The following is a 23,090-nucleotide window of genomic DNA, read 5'->3' as shown; positions in this document are numbered from 1 at the left end:
CATCCTGAGAGCCGATGCGGCGGAGACGGAGGAATTGCGAGAAGGGGATGGCGTTTTTGCAAGAGACAGGGTGAGAAGAGGAATAGTCCAGATAACTGTGAGAGTCAGTAGGCTTATAGTAGACATCAGTGGATAAGCTGTCTCCAGAGACAGAGACAGAAAGATCTAGAAAGGGGAGGGAGGTGTCAGAAATGGACCAGGTAAACTTGAGGGCAGGGTGAAAGTTGGAGGCAAAGTTAATAAAGTCAACGAGTTCTGCATGCGTGCAGGAAGCAGCGCCAATGCAGTCGTCGATATAGCGAAGGAAAAGTGGGGGACAGATACCAGAATAGGCACGGAACATAGATTGTTCCACAAACTCAACAAAAAGGCAGGCATAGCTAGGACCCATACGGGTGCCCATAGCTACACCTTTAGTTTGGAGGAAGTGGGAGGAGCCAAAGGAGAAATTATTAAGAGTAAGGACTAATTCCGCTAGACGGAGCAGAGTGGTGGTAGAGGGGAACTGATTAGGTCTGGAATCCAAAAAGAAGCGTAGAGCTTTGAGACCTTCCTGATGGGGGATGGAAGTATATAAGGGAAGAGGGAAAGATGTGTTTGCTGGTGGATCCAGTTGGAGGTGGCAAAGGTTTTGGAGAATTATGAACTGGATGCAGAGGCTGGTGGTATGGTAGATTGGGAGACCGCTTCACCAGGCACCTACGCTTCATCCGTCAGAACAAGCGGGATCACCCAGTGGCCGCCCATTTTAATTCCACTTCCCATTCCCATTCCAACATGTCCACCGATAGATTAGATTAGATTATGAGGACACTCAGTCGTCGTTTATTGTCATTTAGAAATGCATGCATTAAGAAATGATACAATGTTCCTCCAGAGTGATATCACAAAAAAAAGGACAAACCAAAGACTAACACTGACAATACAATATAATTATAACATATAGTTACAGCAGTGCAAAGCAATACCATAATTTGATAAAGAGCAGACCATGGGCACAGTAAAAAACAGTCTCAAAGTTCCGATTGACTCCCGATAGTCCCCGATAGCAGGCGGCTAAAAGGAGAAACTCTCCCTGCCATAAACCTCCAGGCACCAACAACTGTCGATGCATTGGAAGCACCCAACCACAGCTGACTCTGAGTCCGTCCGAAAACTTCGAGCCTCCGACTAGCCCTCCGACACCGAGCACTGAGCACCATCTTTGCTGAGCGCTTCGACCCCGTCCCGGCCGCTGAGCAACAAGCAAAGCCAAGGACTCGGGGGCCTTCCCCTCAGGAGATCCTGGATCACACAGTAGCAGCAGCAGTGAAAAAGACATTTCAGAAGATTCTCCAGATGTTCCTTCGTTCTCTCACATCTGTCTCCATCAGATCAGGATTGTGCACAGCACCCTACTTAACAAATTACAGAAATAATCCACCGGAGTGGCCGCACAAGCTGCGTCGCACCGCCATCTTCTCCTCCTCTTCCTATATGTGCAAATATAAAAAAAATAAGTAAATAAGCATTACATATGAGCATTGACAATGTCTACTGGTTGTGGGAACATTTTGATGATAGGGTGAGTAAAGTTATCTCCTCTGGTTCGAGATCCTCATGGTTGAGGGGCAATAACTGTTTGTGAACCTGGTACTGAGAGCCCTGCAGCTTCTGTACCTTCTTCCTGATGGCAGCAGTGAGAAGACAGCATGTCCTAGGGCGAGGAACCACGATGATGGATGTTTCTTTCCTGAGGTAACACTTCATGTAGATGTGCTCATTGATGGGGTGGGTTTACCCATGATGGACTGGGTCATACATATGAATTTTTGTAGGATTTTCCATCAAAGGGGTTGGTGTTTCCATACCAGACTGTGATGCAGCCAGTCAATATACTCTTCAACTCACATTTACCCTCGTATTATAAATATTCTGTATTTTTTTGCATTTTCTCGTAAACTTCCTGCATATTTAATTCTCTAAATCTCAAACTCATGTCTTGTAAACCATTCATACAGATGAATTCACTACACAAACATGAGAGATTCTGCAGATTCTGAAAATCCAGAGTAACTCAGCAGGTTAGGCAGCTTCATTGGAGAGGAATAAAGAATCAATATTTCAGGCTAAGATCCTTCATCACAGTGCATTGAGATAGTACGAGGTAAAACCATAACTGAGAACAGAATGAAGTATTTCAGTTACAGAGAAGGTACAGTGCCGGTAGACAACGAGGTGCAAGGTCATAACGAAGTAGATTGTGAGGTCAAGGGTCTATCTTATTGCTGGAAATACAGAGCACTACACACAAAATGCTTCCCCATTGTACGCCACCCCTGACTTGCCTTCTCTGTCACCTATCCCACATCCCTCCCCTGACACTCCACCCTCAACATTCCCAACATCCTTAGGCTCTATATTTGTGTGTCTCATTTCCATTGCTCATCTTATCTCCTTCCCTTTCCTTTCTTCCTTGGTCTTCTAACTTTTTGTATCAGAATCCCCCTTCTCCAGCCCTTGATCTCTTTCACCAATCAACTTCTCAGCTCTTTATTTCATCCCTCCCCCTCTCCCAGTTTCACCTATCACTTACTAGCCTCTACTTCTTCCCGCTGTCTTCCCCACCTTCTTATTCCTGTCTTCTCATCTTTTTTTTCCAGTCTTGAAGAAGAGTCTCAGCCTGAAACATCAACTGTTCAGTCTTTTCCATGAATGCTGCCTGGCCTACCAAGTTACTTCAGCATTTTCTGTGTGTTGCTGTGATTTCCAACATCTGCAGATTTACTCTTGTTTATATCTATGTGTCTGTGACGTTTGCACAGTACTGTATGAGCAGCCTTTGATGGCTTTGGGCTGCGCTTGCTGGAACTTAGAAGAATGGGCAGAGGGTATCTCATTGAAATTTATTGAATATTGAAAGGCCTAGGTAGAATGTACATGGAGACAATGTTGCCTATAGTGGGGGAGTCCAGATCCAGAGGGCACAGCTTCAGAATAGATGAACATTCCTTTAGAACATAAATGAGAGGGAATTTCTTTAGCCAGATGATTGAAGAAATTAGTGGGAGGTTGATAGGTTCTTGAATAGTAAAGGTGTCAAAGGTTATGGGGAGAAGGCAAGAGAATGGGGTTGAGCAGGAAAATAAATCAGCCATGTTGGAATGGCAGAGCAGACATGATGGGCTAAATGGCCTATTTCTGTTCCTAGTTTAATAGAGGTGTCTATCATTCATAGCAACCTTATGCATAAATGTCAGTATATTCTAACTGCAATCCAATTCAGTTGCACTTTAATCTGGATATGAGAGAGAAAGGTTCAGATTCCAATTCAGATTGAGATTCAGATTCACTTATTTATCACATGTGCATCAAAACATACAGAGAAATGTGTTGTTTGCTTTAACAACCAACACAACCTAAGGATGTGCTGGGGCAGCCCACAAGTGCCACCATACATTCTGGCACCAGCAGAGTTCAGCAGAACAAGTAACAACAACAACAGCAGCAAAACAAGACCCCTTCCTCCCACCCACTCACACATGTCGACAGGGTTGCAACCCCAGGACAGTTTGCCACTAGGCCTCCAGTCCTTGGCCCAGGCCCTCAGACTCATGGAGAGCAGACCAACCTCCAGCCCCTCTCCCAAAAGGATTTTCTATGTTCCACGCGTGTGCTCCAATTTCCTCCCACACTCCAAATGCGTACATGTTACTAAGTTTGCAAGGGTTACTAAGTTGTGGGCTTGTTATGTTGGTGCCGGAAGCATGATGGCGTGTGCAGTATTCATAGTGTTTTGGTTTTTGACCCAAGTGACATGTTTGACTGTATGTTTGGATGTACATATGACACAAAAATCTCTGTCGAAATCTAATGGAAAACGGGAAACTATAATAACCATTCATACAGATCGACAGGAGATTTCTAAGTCCCACATCAATATGATTGTTCTTGCCGTTATTCTCATGATGAATATAATTCATACTAGATATACTGTATGTATTTCAAGTTCTTTGATAAATCTCTTAAGTATGAATTTCACTTAGAGAAATAGGATTTTAAATGATTCTCTATAAATCAGAGGGTACTGGGTGACAATGAAATATTTACCACTGGGCATTCTGAATGGATCTACAAATGGGAACAGAGGGAGCAGCATATTTAGTGCAGTGACTTAATATATTAATGACATTATATCAGAGGAATTTAATATCGTCTCTGAACATGGAATGAATACTATCAATATCAGTGACAATATTTAATTAGAACCATAAAAAAGAAATATAATTAAAGGAAGCAAAAGTATTCATCTATCTCTTTCATTTTTTAATTGATAATTCTATATATAAACTATTCAACAATTCTAAATTAGTCACACAAATCATGCGAGCAACAGTACAGAGGATACTATTTCTGGGGAAGTTTAAAGGGATTATCAGTTGTTTTCTGATAAATCTTTAATTAGCAAATATGGATTGCTTCTGTGATGTATTTATGAATATTCATCTTCTGGAATTGCCTCTGATAATTAAGAGAAGGAATTTAGTTAGCCAAGGGATATGAATCAAGATGTGGTGAATACAGTCTGGTGCTTGGCTAGTGGCTGTCGAAGGAGTGGTGGAGGTCCAGGGACCAGGGGAGCTATAGGAAAGGAGGGCTGAAGAAGAACACCTCATGAGAAACCTTACTCCACAGGAGTGTGAAGGGCCAGAACATCAAATGTACTGTCCATCGAGAAACCTTGTGTGAGGAGGCTCTGACTGACCAGGGGGCCTCTTTAACATCAATTGTAACCCAGCACATGGTCAGGGTTTTGAACGTGCATGCTGCAATGATCAAAGTCGCTGCAATGATACCAGGAAATTTTGGAAATGTTCAGCAAGTTAGAACATGGAATTTTACCGAAGTGTCCAGGCCTGTTGGCCCATGATGTTGTGCCAACCCTTTAACCTACTCTAGGATTGATCTAATTCTCCCCTCCTACATAGCCCTCCAGTTTTCTATCATCCATGTGCCCACCTAAGAGTCTCTTAAATGACTCTAATGTATCTGCCTCTATCAGCACCCCTGGCACAATGTTCAATGCATAAACCATTTTGTTTTTTTAAAAAAACTGCCTCTGACATTCTTCCTATACATCCCACCAACCACCTTAAAATTATGCCCTCTCACATTAACATTCTCACCCTGGGAAAAAGTCTCTGGCTGTCCACTTGTGCTTCTTAACTTCTTGTATGCCTCTATCAAGTCATCTCTCATCCTCCTTCACTCAAGCGAGAAAAGCATTAGCTCACTTAGCCTTGCCTCATTAGACATGCTCTCTAATTCAGTTAGCACCCTGGTACATCTCCTCTGCACCCTCGCTAAAGTACAACTTAGAGGACAAAGATGAAAGACAAAATTTAGAGGATAAAGACAACTTTGTTGACATTTCAGCTCAGCGAAATTTAACCAGAACCATGTCACTGCGATGGAAGATTAATAATTTTGGGTTGTTATCTTCTTTAGCAGGTAAACAGATAAATCGGTTTATTGTCACATGTCTGCATAATTCAATACAGACCTACTCACTATGACAATGCTTTGCGGTAGTCTACATATTTATTAATGCCAATTGAATAGATGGCCCTTATTCGAATGTCTAAGTATCTGCATTATTTTCCACAGATATGACAAAGCAGGAGGACGAGACTTTCACAGAAGTGCAGAGATGTTCCATGCGCAAGGTACCATTGACTCTGTCACCAAATCCAGATTTGATTCAGAATCAGAATCAGGTTTATATGTCATGAAATCTGTTGTTTAGCATCAACAGTACAATGCAATACGTGAAATATACTATAAATTAAAATAAGTATATGCTTAAACATTAAATTGAGTAAGTAGTTCAAAAAGAGAGGAAAGTAATGTGATAGTGTTCGTGGGTTCATTGTCTGTTCAGGGGTCTGATGGCGGAGGGGAAGAAGCTGTTCCTAAAGCATTGAGTTGTGTCTTCAGGTTCCTGTGTCTCCACTCTGATGGGAGTAACAAGAAGAGAACATGAGCTGGGTGATGTGTGTCCTTAATGACGGGTGCTGCCTTTTTGAGGCATTGCCCTTTGAAGATGTCCTGGGTGCTGGGTGGGCTCATTCCCATGATAGAGCTTGTCGAGTTTGCAACCCTCTGCTGCTTTTTCCAATCCTGTGCAGTAGCCCCCTCCATACAAGATGGCGACGCAACCAGTTAGAATGCTCTCCATGGTACCTGTGTAGAAATTTTCTGATTTGGCTGCTCTTTTATCTTCCTTTTGAAGCATCGAAGTTATTCCTGAAACTGAATGATTTAATTTTTGATGAGAAAGCCTGCTGAGGTCTTCTTTGTGATGGCCACGGCCAGAGAGTTTGCAGAGATTAGAGGTGAGCAAAGCTTGCAGGGAACTGTGACATCTCTGCATGGCCTAGTTGAAGATGATTGGCTTAGCGTATTGAGAAGCAGTCTCCATTTCCAGTGATCTGTGCAACAAAACTGTTGGAGTTTCTTAAACAAACTGGGAAACACCATCTGTAGTTAGGTATAAAGCTCAGGAGACTGCAGAAAACTTTGGGACCCTGAGTCAGTATGCCCTCAACACATCCATCTGCTAATGATGTTTGATATTGCTATCACACACATTTGACTAATGGATTCATATACAGTCTACATAGCCAATATAATTCTTATAATCTCTTCCTTTTTCCATAAGACCATAAGACACTGGAGAAGAATTAGACCATTTGGCCCATCAAGTCTGCTTCACCATTCCATCATGGCTGCTTTATTATTCTTCTCAACCCCATTCTCCTGCCTTCTCCTTATAACCTTGACACCCTGAACAATCAAGAACCTATTGACCTCCGTTTTAAATATACCCAATGATCTGGCCTCCACAGCCAGTTGTGGCAAGGAATTCCACAGATTCTCTACCCTCTGGCTAAAGAAAACCTTCTTAATCTCTGTTCTAGATCTCCCCACTACAGGAAACATCCTGTCCATGTCCACTCCTCTATTTTAGTACAAAGTGATCAAAGTAATCATGACTATTGCTAAACTGTAGTGATTAGGATTTGCTGGTTGGATCAAGAACTGAATGACTGAAGAGAAGCACAGTAGCTGTTCCTGAACTTGGTGGTCTGGGAATTCAGGCTTCTGTACCTCCTGCCCATGGCAGCTGTGAGGCTGTGTCATGGCCTGGATGATGGCGATCTTTGATGATGGGCATTATCTTCCTGAGATAGTGCCTCTTGTAGATTCACATTGGTGGAATATCAAACAGAGAAAAAATTACCTGGATTAACCAGTTCATCTGCACTTCCCATAAACTTCCTTGGGTCCTTCCTCATCTCAAAGATCAAAGTTCGAAGTTCAAATTAGATGTATTACCAAAGTACATATATGTCACCATACGATAGCCATAATAGCCCTTGTAATGTATGAATCTATTTCTTTTAGAGCAATAACCATGCCCTTGTGGTGTGTGGCCAAATGGTTAGGGCGTTGGACTAGCGATCTGAAGGTCGTGGGTTCGCGCCTTGGCCGAGGCAGCGTGTGTGTCCTTGAGCAAGGCACTTAACCACACAATGCTCCAGTCTACCTAGATGAGAATGGGTACCAGCAAAAATGTTGGGGGGTTAACCTCGTGATAGACTGGCGTACTATCCGGGGGGGGGGGCAAGTCATGCCATGGAAATTGGCATAAGCACCAGCCTGATGGGCTACAAAGGCTCATGACAGACTTTAATAACCGTGCCCCCCACCCCCCAGCACTACGTATTGGTGAACTGTCATGCCTAGAACTACATTGTATAACTGATGCAGATTACAAAATCATCTGGATCACAATAGATGTGTGCGGTGTAACACTACAAATGGACCTGGATACAGGGCCAGTTTTGTCCATAATTCCAGAAGCTGACTACAACAGACTATTTTCTAAGATACCATTAGAGAAAACCTCAGTGATACTAAACACCTACATAGACGAAAACGCATGGTACTAGGCAAGGTTGCCCTCTTAGTCCTTTACTATTTAATATTGCTCTTGAACCTTTAGCAATTGCTATTCGTGACTCGCCAAATATTGTTGGTATTACCCGTGGAAACAAAATACATAAATTATCATTATATTGCAGATGATTTGTTGTTATACATCTCTAACCCGGAGAAGTCAATTCCTGCTATCCTAGATCTGTTAGCTCAATTTAGTAACTTCTCTGGTTACAAATTGAATCTTAGTAAGAGTGAATTATTCCCTTTAAATAAGCATGTACCTATTTATGGACGTTTACCATTTAAATTGGTTACTGATTCATTTATATACTTAGGGATAACAATTACGAAAAAATATAAAGATTTATTTAAAGCTAATTTTTTACCTTTAATTGATCAGATTAAACTTTTATTTACCAAATGGTCCCCAATCTTTTTGTCTTTGATTGGTTGGATTAATGCTATTAAGATGATCATTTTGCCCAAATTTTTGTATATATTCCAATCGGTTCCAATTTTGATCCCAAAATCTTTTTTTGATAACGTAGATTCAAAAATGTCCTCATATATTTGGCAGAATAAAAATCCTAGGTTAGGTAAAAGGTATCTACAGAAATCTAAAAAGGAGGGGGGGGGCTTGCCCTCCCGAATTTTAGATTCTATTATTGGGCAATTAATATTCGATATTTAAAAATTTTGGTTACAAGATTTGGACGCATCTTTAAACCCTCACTGGGTAAATCTTGAATCTAATTCATTACAAGGGTTTTCCTTGGGTTCGGTTTTAGGAACTTTACTTCCTTTTACTTCTTTTAAATCATATAAACAAATGAACAACCCAATAGTTAAGCATACTTTACGTATATGGTTTCAATTCCGAAGATTCTTTGGGTTTAATCAATTTATTCTAGCAAGTCCCATTATATCAAATTTTCTTTTTCAACCTTCCACAATGGATCCTTACTTTGATTGGAAAACCAAAGGTATAATATCTTTTCGCGATTTATTTTTGGATAATTGTTTTATGTCTTTTGATCAACTCTCTAATAAATATAACTTACTCAGATGTCACTTTTTTAGATATCTACAGATTAGAAACTTTTAAATTACTGTTTCCACTAATTTTCCACACCCATATCCAATGGACACTTTGGAAAAAATCTTAGATTTAAATCTCTCTCGGAAAAGTGTAGTGGCAATTATATATAATATAATTATGAATCTATGTCCTGATGCTTCTAATAAAATTAAAGCTGACTGGGAAAGAGAATTTGAGATTAATATACCGACTGAAAAATGGGAAAAAATTCTTCAGTTGGTGAATTCATTCTCTGTATGTGCTAAGCATAGGTTGATACAGTTTAAAGTAGTGCACAGGACTCATATGTCCAAAGATAAACTATCTCGTTATTACTCTTATATTAATCCAATATGTGACAGATGTCATTCCGAGATAGCTTCTTTAACCCACATGTTTTGGTCATGTCCCTTGTTGGAGAAATATTGGAAAGATATTTTTGATATTATTTCAACGGTCCTAAATATAGACTTACAACCTCATCCAATTACTGCTATCTTTGGACTACCAATGATAGACTTAAATAATTTAACCTCTTCATCACGAAGGATGATTGCATTCCTTACTTTAATAGCTAGAAGGTCCATTTTGTTGAATTGGAAAGAGATTAATCCTCCTACTGTATTTCATTGGTTTTCACAAACTACGGTGTGTTTGACTTTGGAGAAAATTAGAAGTGCAGTTTATGACCCTTCCATTAAGTTTGAAAAAACTTGGAGACCATTCATTCAGCATTTTCACTTGATGTAATTTGATCATTTCCGAACTTGTTTTATCTCTCTGTACTGTTGTTGGAGGGGAATGGAGTCGTCGACACTAAGGTTTTCTTCTTTTCCATTTTTAAGTTGTTAGTTTTGCCCAAGTCTTTTAGTTTAGTTGATTAATTTTGTTTTTCTTTGGGGATGGGGTTTGCTTTTTTTTTGTTTTGTTTTTTTTTTCTTTTTCATGATATTTTTTCCAGTTTTTTTTTTGCTTTGTATTATCTGTGGTTAGTTCTACATGTTTGGGAGCTTTGTTAATTTACACTACTTGGTTTTGCAATTACTTTTTTTAAGTGTAACAATATATCTCCTACTATTTGTATTATTGCTATGTTTTGTTTCTATATTTTGAAATTAATAAAAAGATTGAAAAAGAAAGAAAGAAAGAAAACGCATCTCCCAAAGGCAAACTGAAGGTGAATGTGACATTCGGAGGTCAAACACAGCAGTTATAGTTTCATGTATTGAAAAGTGGAGGGCCAGCACTTTTCAGATGTGAATGGTTGAGAAAAATCCAACTAGATTGGCACTCAATCAAAGCCCTCAGTGTGGCATCAATAGGCAACTACAGCCTAAATGGTAGCACTAACCAGAGGCTGTCACAGCTGCTTAATGCTAATGAGAAGGTGTTTGAGAAGGGAATAGATGAACAGATTGAAGACTTAGCCAAAAGCTGTTTGAGATGCCAAAATTTCAAAACGCACCCCTGCAGGCAGTGTTACACCCATGAGAGTGGCTGTCTTCACCATGGCAAAGAGAACATATTGACTGTGCTGGGCCATTCATGAACTCCATGTTTCTGATCGCTGTGGATGCTCATTCGAAATGGCCGGAAGTTATACCAATGAAGCCAACCACCTCAGCAAAGACTGTCTCCGCTCTGAAGGACTAACTTTGACAGAAACGGCTTACCAGAACAAATTTGAGTGAGAATGGACCACAATATTCAGCAGAAGAATTCTGACTGTTCATGAAGAAAAATGGCATCAGATATTTCAAGTCAGCTCCTCACCATCCAGCAGTGAATAGGTTAGCTGAAAGATTTGTCCAAACCTTCAGAAGTACATTAAAGCTATGGACAAGGAGTACATTTCTCTATAGCACAAAGAGGACAATTTCCTTTTTGTGTATTGGAACTCTGTTCATGTGGTGACAGATCAAACACCTGCAATGCTGTTCATGAGCTGGAATTTGAGATCTCATATAGACCTCCTGAAACCAGATCAACAGAGGTAAGTGCAGAATAAACAGTTCAGCCAGTTGACAAGTGAATCAGCAAGGAGCTTTGAGATTGGACAGAAGCTTCTAGCACGTAATTACCAAGAAGGCAAGAGGGCAGCCGGTAGGATAACTACAAGAACTGGACCACTGATGTACACAGTGCATGTTGGTGGTCAGACGGGGAGACATCATGTAGACCAGATACTGGATGCTCAACCGAAGAATACACCTGAGTCAACTGCATCCAACAAGGTGGACACGTTACATTCACCGGACTTACCTCCTGTTGATGATGTCACTGACAGCAACATGACACCGAAGACCAAGAATGTTGTCTGAGACAAGACACCTACCAAACCTGATGCAACTCCACAGGTCCAGAGGCATTATCCAGAGCGCCACCCAAAAGACTAAATCTTTAGAACTATGAAGTTAGTGATAGACTGTTATTGGAATATGGGTTGTGAAAGGAAAATTGAATGTTTTGTACATTTACCATTTTATGTTACAATAATCTAAAGGGGAAGGAAGTATAATGAATGAATCTATTTCTTTTAGAGCAATGACCTCACCCCCTTAGCAGTACGTATTGATCTGTTATCTATGCGTGCACGTTGACCTATTGTCCACACACGCGTATTGGTTTTCTCCCTCCCTCTCGCTGCAGTGTGAATACACTAGTTAAAGCCATCTCCCATGTCTGTGCTTTTAGTTAATCCATGTGCAGCTGCACACAGACACTACAGCCCTGAGTTTCATTTGCAACACTCACAACACGCTGGAGGAACTCAGCAGGTTGGGCAGCATCCGTGGAAATGATGAGTTGACGTTTCGGGCCGGAACCCTTCGTCAGGACTGTAGGGGGGGAGGGGCAGAGGCCCTATAAAGAAGGTGGGGGGAGGGTGGGAAGGAGGAGGCTGGTCAGTTCCAGGTGAAAAACCAGTCAGGGGAAAGTTAAAGGGGTTGGGGAGGGGAAGCAGGGAGGTGATAGGCAGGAAAGGTGAAGAAGGAATAGGGGAAAACACAATGGGTAGTAGAGGGAGGTGGAACCATGAGGGAGGTGGTAGGCAGCTGGGGGAGGGGGCAGAGTGACATAGGGATAGGGGAAGGGAGGGGGAGGGAATTACCGGAAGTTGGAGAATTCAATGTTCATACCAAGGGGCTGGAGACTACCTAGACGGTATATGAGGTGTTGCTCCTCCAACCTGAGTTTAGCCTCATCATGGCAGTAGAGGAGGCCATGTATGGACATACCTGAGTGGGAATGGGAAGCAGAGTTGAAATGGGTGGCTACTGGTAGATCCTGTCTGTTGTGGCGGACGGAGCGGAGGTGCTCGACGAAGCGGTCCCCCAATCTGCGTCGGGTCTCACCGATGTAGAGGAGGCCGCACCGGGAGCATCGGATGCAATGGATTACCCCAACAGACACACAAGTGAAGTGTTGCCTCAACTGGAAGGACTGTTTGGGGCCCTGAATGGAGCAACACTCACAACATGCTGGAGGAACTCAGCAGCTCGGGCAGCATCTGTGGAAACGATGAGTCGAAATTTGATGAGTTTCATTTTCTTGCAGACATACTCAGTAAACTCATAATAGAACAATAACCTTAATAGAATCAATGAAAGACTGCACAGGGTGGATAACCAGCATATAAAAGACAACAGACTGTGCAAATACAAAAGAAAAATAGGAATAATAATAAATAAATAAGCAATAAATATTGAAGACGTGAGATGAAGAGTCCTTGGAAGTGTGCCCATAAGTTGTGGAAATGGTTACTTGATGGGGCAAGTGAAATTGACTTAAATTATGCCCTCTGGTTCAATAACCTAATGGTTGAAGGTTAATATCTATTCCTAAACCTTGTGGTGTGAGTCCTAAGGCTCCTGTACCTTCTTCCCGATGGCAGCATCGAGAAGAGAGCATGTCCTGTGTGGTGGGAATCCCTGATGATGGATGCTGCTTTTCTGCAATGGCGCTCCATGTAAATGTGCTCAGTGGTGGGGAGGGCTTTACCCATGATGGACTGGACCATATGCATTACATTTTGTAGGATTTTCCATTCAAGGACATTGGTGTTTCCATACCAGGCTGTGATTCAGCCAGGCAATCTACTTTCCACCACCTATCTATAGACGTTTTTCAAAGTTTCAGATGTCATGCCAAATCTTTGCAGATTTCAGAGGGAGTTTTGTCTTGCCAATACTGCACCAATCGCCGCCACTGGGCTATAAACATGCAGGAGCAATGTGTGGTTAAGTGCCTTGCTCAAGGACACAACACGCTGCCTCAGCTGAGGCTCGAACTTGCGACCTTCAGATCACTAGACCAATGCCTTAACCACTTGGCCACGCGTCAACACAGAGAGTAGAGGTACTGATATGCTTTCTTCATAGTTACACTTATGCGCGGGGCCTCCAAGGCCAAAATGCTTCCTTGATTTCTCTTTTATTTGTATATTATGTCTTCTCTTAGACATCTCTACATTATTTAGCTCAATTCTTCCAAAGTTCAAAGGAAAATTTATATTCAGATGACATATACTGTATGTCACCACATACAACCCTGAAATCCTTTTTCCTGCAGGCATACTTAGCAAAACTATAGACCAGTAACAGGATCAATGAATAACAAACTGTGCAAATGCAAATATAAATAAATAGCAATAAATTACAAGCAGGAAGTGGCAAGATAAAGAGTCCTTAAACTGAGACCATTGGTTGAGGGAACACCGGAAGTAGAATAAATGTAGTTTTCCCCTTTTGTTCAAGAGCCCGCTGATTGGTGGGTAGTAACTGTTCTTGAACCTGGTGGTGTGGGTCCTGAGGCTCTTTAGCTTCCACCTGCTCGTCACAGTGAGAAAAGACCATGACCTGGGTGTTGAGGATCTTTGATGATGCCAATGTACATATGACCATATGACAAAGTGACCTTGGGCAAAGAATACTCGTACTTGGATGAACAAGATTCCTGGATGGCATGTTGCCTCCTGGGTGCCAGGCTCTGGGATATCTCTGATCGAGTCCTCAGCATTCTTAAGTGGGAGGGTGAACGGCCAGAAGTCATCTCTATGTCGGTACCAATGTCATGAGTAGGACTAGTGACGAGGTACTGCTAGGGTTTTCAGGGAGTTAGGTGCTCAGTTGAAGGGCAGGACCTCCAGGGTTGTGATCTCAAGACTGCTACCTGTGCCATGTGCGAGTGAGGCCCGAACTAGGAAGATTACACAGTTTAATACGTGGCTAAGGAGTTGGTGTAGGAGGGAGAGCAAAAGATCTTTGGATCATTGGGCTCTCTTCCAGGGAAAGTGGGACCTGTACAGAAGAAATGGTGTGCACCTGAACGAGAGGGGAACTAATATCCCAGCAGAAAGGTTTGTTAATGCTGCACGGTGGGGTTTAAACTAGAGTTGCTGTGGGATGGAAAATCTAGTGCCAGACAGCTAGTGGAGAGGTTGTGGAGGCAGACGTTGGTAAGTCCTCAGACAAAGTTAGGAATCAAAAGGTTAAGCATGTTGCGACAGATCTGTGGTACTGTTGTAATCTGTGATATTGATAGCCTTTAGTCCTGTTCTTCCTCACAAAATTCTCTTTCTCAGAGGGCAGTGGTGGCCTGGCCACTGAGTTCAGTTAAAGTAGCATTCAGCAGTTTTCTGTATACCAAGGAATTCAAAGGAAACTGCTGATGAGGAAGAAGAGCTAGCTTTGGCTCCAATTTCTAACGGTCTTTTATTCTTAAAATAAAATAACACTTCTATGTCTATATTGTCAAAGTCTTCCTCAATTGAAAAACCTCCATTCCTCCATCCTCCTGAGAAGAGACATCCAATGTGTTTCTTTACTCATGACAAGTCTGACCTTTGGAATTCTCTACAGTGTTGTGACAGCTGAAAGTCTGCACAGTCCACCAAATGTTCTTTTCCACCTCATTGCTCGATTCTGCACCGATAGGATGTATTTATTAACATTATTTCAGATATGATCATAAGATAAAGGACACAGGGCCATCAAGTCTGCTCTGCTGTTCTATCATGTCTGATTTATTATCCCTCTCAACTCTATTTTCCTGCTTTCTCCCGGTAACCTTTGATGCCCTGACTTATCAAGAACCTATTAACCTCTGCTTTAATTACACCCAATGATTTGGCCCCCACAGCCTCTTGTAGCAGTGAATTCCACAAATTCACACTGTGTGAAAAAAATTTGTCTCATCTGCATGTGTCCTGAATGGCTGTTCACTTTGAGGCTGTGATCCCAATAATAAACAGCCATCATCATTGCACCTGCTCTGTGAAGCTCCTTAACAAAGTCGAAGGCAAAGTCAGGTTTATTGTCATCTGCACAAAAATACTGTGCAAACGTCTTAGGCGCATACACAGTATGTAGCTAGGTTGCCTAAGAATTCTGTACAGTACTGAAGTCATTTTATGTTTTGCACTGTACTGATGCTGCAAAAGAAAACATATTTCAAAACATATGTGAGTGATGATAAACCTGATTCTGACATAGGTCTCTATTGTGGACTGAAAGTGGAAAGGGGGCAGGGAGAGGGGAGGGAGCAGGAAGCACCAGAGAAACATTCTGTAATGATAAATAAGCCAATTGTTCAGAATCAAATGACCTTGCCTGGTGTCTCAGGGCTGGGGGTCTGTACCCGCAACAGTGCCCCAACCCCCAGCCCGTGGCACTCCTTCTCTGCCACCTGTCCCATACCCCTCCTGCTGCGCTCCACCCTCACCATTCACAACATCCTTTGCACACACCAGAGTTACAAACTCAGTCTCCTCTGCACATTAACAAATACAGTACTGTACAAAAGTCTTTGGCATTAGTCTATATATGTGTGCCTATGATTTTTGCACAGTCACATTGAGAAAAGAGCATCGTGGGCACAGAGCATCAGAAAAGCAGCATTCACAAGAAAAATATAAATTAAGCATTTATATACAGTTCTTTCAGATATGCAGGCAGATTAAGGAAAAGTGTAAAAAGTATATGGTTGTTGTCATGGGTCTTCAACTTCTCCGACATAAGCTGGGACTTTCTGAGTGCAAGAGGTTAAGATGGAGCAAAGTTTGATAGGTGCATCCAAGAAGGTTTCTTATATCAATATGTAGTTAGCCCAACAAAAGGAGCGATTGTACTGGACCTTGTGTTGGGCAATGAGCCTGATCAGGTGACTGATCTCTCAGTGGGTAAGCAGCTGGGGAACAGTGACCACAACTCCTCAAGTTAGACAAGGATAAGTAGGTTCCTTGCAGGAGAGAATTAAACTGGAACAAGAGAAATTATGAGAACCTTAAGCAGGAACTGTGGAGAGTTAACCAGGAACACCTGTACCTACTAAAGTGGCCACAGAGTGTATGTTCATGGTCTTCTGCTGCTGTAGCCCATCCACTTCATGGTCAAAGTCACTTAGCTCACATCGTTTCCACATTCTGGTGTTTGGTCTAAACAACAATTGAACCTCTTGACCATGAGTTGATACCATGAGTGGCTGCTTAGACATTTACATTAATGAGCAGATGTAGAGTGGCCACTGAGTGCGTATTATATTTAAAAATTGTTGGTGAACGCAGCAGGCCAGGCAGCATTTATAGGAAAAGGTACAGTCGACATTTCGGGCCGAGACCCTTCATCAGGACTAACTGAAAGAAGAGATAGTAAGAGATTTGAAAGTGGGAGAGGGAGGGGGAGATCCAAAATGATAGGAGAAGACAGGAGGGGGAGGGATGGAGCTAAGAGCTGGACAGGTTATTGGCAAAAGGGATATGAGAGGATCATGGGACAGGAGGCCTAGGGAGAAGGAAAGGGGGAGGGGGGAAGCCCAGAGGATGGGTAAGGAGTATAGTGAGAGGGACAGAGAGAAAGGAGAGAGAGAGAAAAAATAATTATATATAATAATAAATAAATAATGGATGGGGTATGAAGGGGAGGAGGGGCATTAACGGAAGTTAGAGAAGTCAATGTTCATGCCATCAGGCTGGAGGCTACCCAGATGGAATATAAGGTGTTGTTCCTCCAACCTGAGTGTGGCTTCATCTTGACAGTAGAGGAGGCTGTGGATAGACATATCAGAATGGGAATGGGACGTGGAATTAAAATGTGTGGCTACTGGGAGATCCTGCTTTCTCTGGCGGACAGAGCGTAGGTGTTCAGTGAAACAGTCTCCCAGCCTGCGTTGGGTCTCACCAATATATAGAAGGCCACATCGGGAGCACCGAACGCAGTATATCACCCCAGCCAACTCACAGGTGAAGTGTCGCCTCACCTGGAAGGACTGTCTGGTGCCCTGAATGGTGGTGAAGGAGGAAGTGTAAGGGCATGTGTAGCACTTGTTCCATTTACAAGGATAAATGCTGGGAGGGAGATTGGTGGGAGATCACGTGACTCCCTTGTCCATTCGTCCCCCCCATCCTTTCTCTCTCTCTCCTTGTTCTCCCTCTGTCCCTCTCACTATACTCCTTGCCCATCCTCTGAGCTTCCCCCCTCCCCCTTTCTTCCTCTCTAGACCTCCTGTCCCATAATCCTCTCATTTATCAACTGTCCAGCTCTTGGCTCTACCCCTCCCCGTCCTGTCTTCCCCTATCATTTTGGATCTCCCCCTCTCCCTCCCATTTTCAAATCTCTTACTAGCTCTTCTTTCAGTTAGTCCTGACGAAGGGTCTCGGCCCGAAACTTCGACTGTACCTCTTCCTTTAGATGCTGCCTGGCCTGCTGCATTCACCGGCAATTTTTATGTGTGTTGCTTGAAATTCCAGCATCTGCAGATTTCCTCATGTTTGTGTATTATATTTGATTCCTTGTTAAAATTATTGACATACAGTAGATAGCAAACGAGATGGGTCACAGCACATTCCCTTTGGCAGCCAGGTAATCACAAGCTCTTAACCCAGAAATAAACCATTTAATTTCTACTCTCTGATCTCGGCTAATTAATGCACGCTAGCATGCTCTAATTTTGTCTAACAACCCTTTGTGTGGCACTTTATCAAAGGCTTTTTGAAAATCCACCACACCAAGTCAAATACTTCAGTTTCATCTTTTTTGAGAGATACACCTTCAAAAAACAGATTTTTCATGTGAACATTCCCTTTTATTAATCCCTGTTGACACTAACAATCCTGTTATTACTTTCACAAGCTCCATCATTACTTCCTTAATTAGTTTGCTGCATCTTTACCTTCTGTTGACATAAGGCTGACTGGGCACTATTTCCAGTTTTCTCTCTCCATCTTCTATTCAATGGAGGAATCACCATTTTCTGTTCACTCTGAAGAATTATTCCATATTTTGGAAGATGACAACCTGGACACTGGCCATCTCTAATGTCAACACTTTCGAAGCTTTAATCTTCAGATCTTCACCTTCTGGGAATTTTTTATCTTTCAACCCTAAAATCTTTCCAATGCTATTTCTTTCTACTGATGTTTATCTCGTTGAATTCTAGATCTAAGAAGGCAGATTCAAAATATTGCCTTGAACAGTACTGTACAGTACAGGCCCTTCAGTCCACGATGTTGTGTGATCTTTTAGCCTACTCCAAGATCAATCCAACCCTTCCTTCTCACAAAGCAGTTGGATCCAGAACATCAAACGTGCAGTTCACTGAGAAGCCATCCGTGTGGAGGCTTGGCTTACCAGGTGGCCTCTTTAACATCAATTGTTACCCGGCACGTGGTCAGGTTGGGAACATGGGGGCCTGGGGAGATCCAAGTCACTGCAATAAAACCAGAAAATGTTAGAAATGCTCAGTAGGCTAGATCATAGTACATTACAGCACAGTACAGTCACTTCAGCCTACCACGTTGTACAGAATCTTTAGCTATTCTAACATCAACCTAATCCTATCCCACATAGCCCTGCATTTTTCTAACATCCATGTGCTTGTCTAGTGTCTCCTAAATATCCCTAATGTATCTACTCCTATCACCACCCTGCAAGCATATTCCATGTACCCAGCATTCTGTGTAAATAAATTACTTGTGACAACCCCGACACTTTCTTCCAAGCTCTTTAAATTTTTTACCCCCTTAGCCATTTCCAACCCGGGTAAAAGCAATTGGCTTTCTACTCTGTCCATGCCCCTCATCATCTTGTACACTTCTAACAAGTCAAATCTCCTCCTCCTTCTCTCCAAACAGAAAAGCCCTAGATCGCTCAACCTATCTTATAACCTGCCTATAAAGGTAGCAGCAAAGCAAACCTACATTTTCTTTTGATCCAACCTTTATCGTCTTAACCACAGTTGAACCACTTCTGCTGTCTTTTCATTTGCCTTGTAGTGACGTAGTGCGATCACTTAAGTTGATAATGATGTTCTCCTAAAGGGTGGGTCCCCAGGTGACTCCAGAGGCTGCTCTGGGATCCACATATCCCAGATCTCCTGGTGCAGTGTGGGCAACAGTAAGTGGTGGCCGTGTTTAGTTGCTGGGTCTTTGCTGTTTGATTGTTCAGCCGCCGCTTGTTTTTGGTGGCACAGTGGAGGTTGTTCTCGTGTAGCACAGCTCCTTCTTTAACAGATTTCCTCCTGGTGTATCTATTGAGTGCGACTTGTCCTCAGTTTTTAGATGTGAAGTTGAAGAGTTTCCTTTGTCCTATACAGGGATGTATATCCTCAGATGCAAAGTACACATTCTTTAAAATTGAGCCATTTTTGATTACTATCACACCTTTCAATGTAATATACCAGGTCACACTTCTTGCTTTTGTAGATTGTTTTATTCAGCTTTAGGTTATTAGTTTCTAATTAGATTCATAGTGTCAGAGGGCATTAGAGCACAGAAGCAGACCCTTTGGCCCTTCTAGTCCATATTGAACTGTTATCCTATCTAGAACATTGACTTGCACCTGGACTATAGCCCTCCATGCTCCACCTATCCAAATTTCTCTTAAGTGTAGCAATCAAACCAGCATCCATCCATCACTTCTGTAAGGAGCTTGATCCACACCCACACCACCCTCAGAAGGAAGAAGTTTCCACTCAGGTTCCCCTTAAATATTTCACCTTTCACACAGCCTAGGAACTCTTGTTCTAGTCTCACCCACCCTCTGTAGAAAAAGCTTGCTTTCATTTACCCTATCTATACCTCTCATCATTTTGTATAGCTCTATCAAACCCGCCCCACCCCTCATTCTCCTACACTGCAGGTGAGAGACAGTCCAGTTCGGTTCACTGTTCCACAGGGTTTGGTCATCTCTGTGCTGGATTGAGGTTGTGGCCTGCAGCATGGTGGACTTCTGAATCATCTGCAGGGGTACCTGGCTTTGTGAGCTTCATTTCTGGATGTTGTTTGCTTGCTTCTATTGTTTGCATGATTTGTTTTTTTTCTCTTTCCCTCTGCACATTCAGTGTTTGATGGTCTTTTTTATTTTTAATGGATTCTATTTGGTTTCATGGCTGCCTGTAAGGAGACAAATCTCAAGGTTGTATAAAGGATACATACTTTGATAAGAAGATGTACTTTGAACTCTGAAGGGAGCCCTAGCTTATTGATCATTAAGTCATGGCAATATCCTCGTAAATTTTCTCTGAACTCTTTCAATTTTGAACTAAGTTAATTTCATTCTTTTTGTAAAAATGTTTCGTGATATAGTCACTCTTTCCTAAGGGCCCCTTAACTATCAGAACCTCAATTAATGCTTTCTCATTATGCTAAGTCCCCACACATTTGACTTTAATTGATAATTTTTCATGCAGCGCTTAATAATAGAATTGTGAGGCCCATCACGTTTCTTTGGAGTCACAATGGTTCACACTTGTTCATAGGTTCCCTCTAAGTTTCTGTGTTAATGTACTTTATTTCTGTACTGATAAGTGACAAATGTAATTCTAAAATTATCTCACTTTGCCTAGGAATGGGACCAATGGGCATGTAACTATCTGGAATGCTGGAGGAAACATTAGCATTAATGTTATTCAAATTATTCTAATTATTCTAACAACTAATTATTCTGAAAATGAAATTGCAAATTCCGCTTAAACTAAACCACTCCTTCATGACATTAATTAATTTATTTTTATTTGTTTAGGGATATAGCACAGAGTAGTCCCTTTCAGCTCTTCGAGGTATGCCTCTGCAGCTACCTCATAATCCCGATTAACCCAAGTCTAATCACAGGACAATTTACAATGAACAACTAACCTACCTGGAACATCTTTGGGCTGTGGGAGGAAGCCAGAGCACCCGGGGAAAACCCAGACATTACTTGGGGAGGACACACTGACTCTGTACAGAATGGCACCAGAATTGAACTCCAATCTGTAATAGCATCACATTAACTGCTACGCTACTGTGGCGCCCTTTCTGTGTAATCTCTGGTAAGACTGAATTCAGTAGACTCTCCAAGAGTTGGATTCATAACTCAAACACAAGAAGACAGCTGTGGTGATGGGAGATCAGTAATCCCTGCCTCAGAACATCACCAAAGGATTCCTCGGGAAAGCTTCCTGGACCGAGATATCTTCAGCTGCTTCATTGGTAACCTTGTCTCCATTCAAAGCTCAGCAATGGGAAAATGCTGTTGGATTCAGCTGTAGAATTGTTATTTTCCTTGTAGTTACATTGCATTCACAATAATGTAGTGCTTTTTGAGGTTGGTGATGAAACATATCAACTCCTGCCTGAGAAGCGACAGGGGTCTGCTCCAGTTTGCCTACCATCACAACAGGTCCACAGAAGATGCAATTTCATTGGCTCTTCACTCAGGCCTGGAACATCTGGACAGTGAAGATGCATACGTCAGGATGCTCTTCTTCAATTGCAGCTTGGTATTCAATACTATCATCTCCTCAACACTAATCAATAAGCTTCAAACCATGGACTCAGTACCTCCTTGTGCAATTGGATCCTCGATTTCCTCACTTGCAGACGCCAGACAATTCAGATTAGCAACTACATCTCCTCCACAATCTCCATCAGGACAGGCCACCACAATGCCATATTCAAGTCTGCTGATGACACCATTGTCGTAGATCGAATTGAAGGTGGTGATGAATCAGCATACAAGAGGGAGATTAAAAATCTAGCCGAGTAATGCCACAACAACCTCTTACTCGTGTCTGATACTCGTGTCAAGGAGCTGATTAGTGACTTCCAGAAGAGGAAACTGGAGGTCCATGAACTAGTCCTCATCAGGAGATCAGAGTTGGAGAGGGTGAGCAACTTTAAGTTCCTCGGTGTTGTCATCCCAGAGGACATGCCCCGGGCCCAGTGCGTATGAAGAAAGCACGGCAGTGCCTCTACTTCTTTAGGAGTTTTTAAAGATTGGATTTGACTTCTAAGACTTTGACAAACTTCTATAGATGTGTGGTGGAGAGTATATTGACTGGCTGTATCATAGCCTGGTATGGAAATGCCAATGCCCTTGGAACAGAAACTCCTACAAAATGTGGTAGGTATGGCCCAGTCCATCACAGTTAAATTGCTCTCCACTATTGAGTGTATCTACACGGAGTGTTGTCACAGGAAAGCAGCATCCCCACCTAGGCCATTCATTCTTCTCACTGCTGCTATCAGCAAGGAGGGACAGAAGCCTCAAGACTCAGATCACCAGGTTCTGGAGACAGCCACATCTGCTGTTAACTTTACCTTCCTGCTTTTTTGTTCACTTTCTGCTCCCACAGTACTTAATGAAACAATCATATGCAATACATTTTATGCCTCATTTTTGACTTCCTTTAGGTCACAAAAGTATCAGGATGCAACAATGCAAACCTTGGTACAATGTTCATAACTCCTCAGGTAATGAAGCCATCCATGACTGCATTGAGCAAGAGGCAGGTAACGTTCAGGCATAAGCTGAAATGCAGTACTTAAAATTCTTGTCGCAAGTTTCGGGCAGTGACATCATTTGCACTTGTAGCCACTGACGCTCAATAACGTTTCTATTTTTGAGTATCAATATCCTTTGACAATGAGATTATCATTGACCAGAACATCAACATGACCAGACACATAAATACCATGGCTAGAAGAGCAGGTCAGAGACGAAATATCCTGTAGCAAGTAACTCACTAACTTCCATGTTTCATTTTCTACCACTGA

The sequence above is a fragment of the Mobula birostris genome, chromosome 17, assembly GCF_030028105.1.
Source record: "Mobula birostris isolate sMobBir1 chromosome 17, sMobBir1.hap1, whole genome shotgun sequence".
NCBI lineage: Eukaryota > Metazoa > Chordata > Chondrichthyes > Myliobatiformes > Myliobatidae > Mobula > Mobula birostris.
This window is presented reverse-complemented; position numbering follows the sequence as displayed.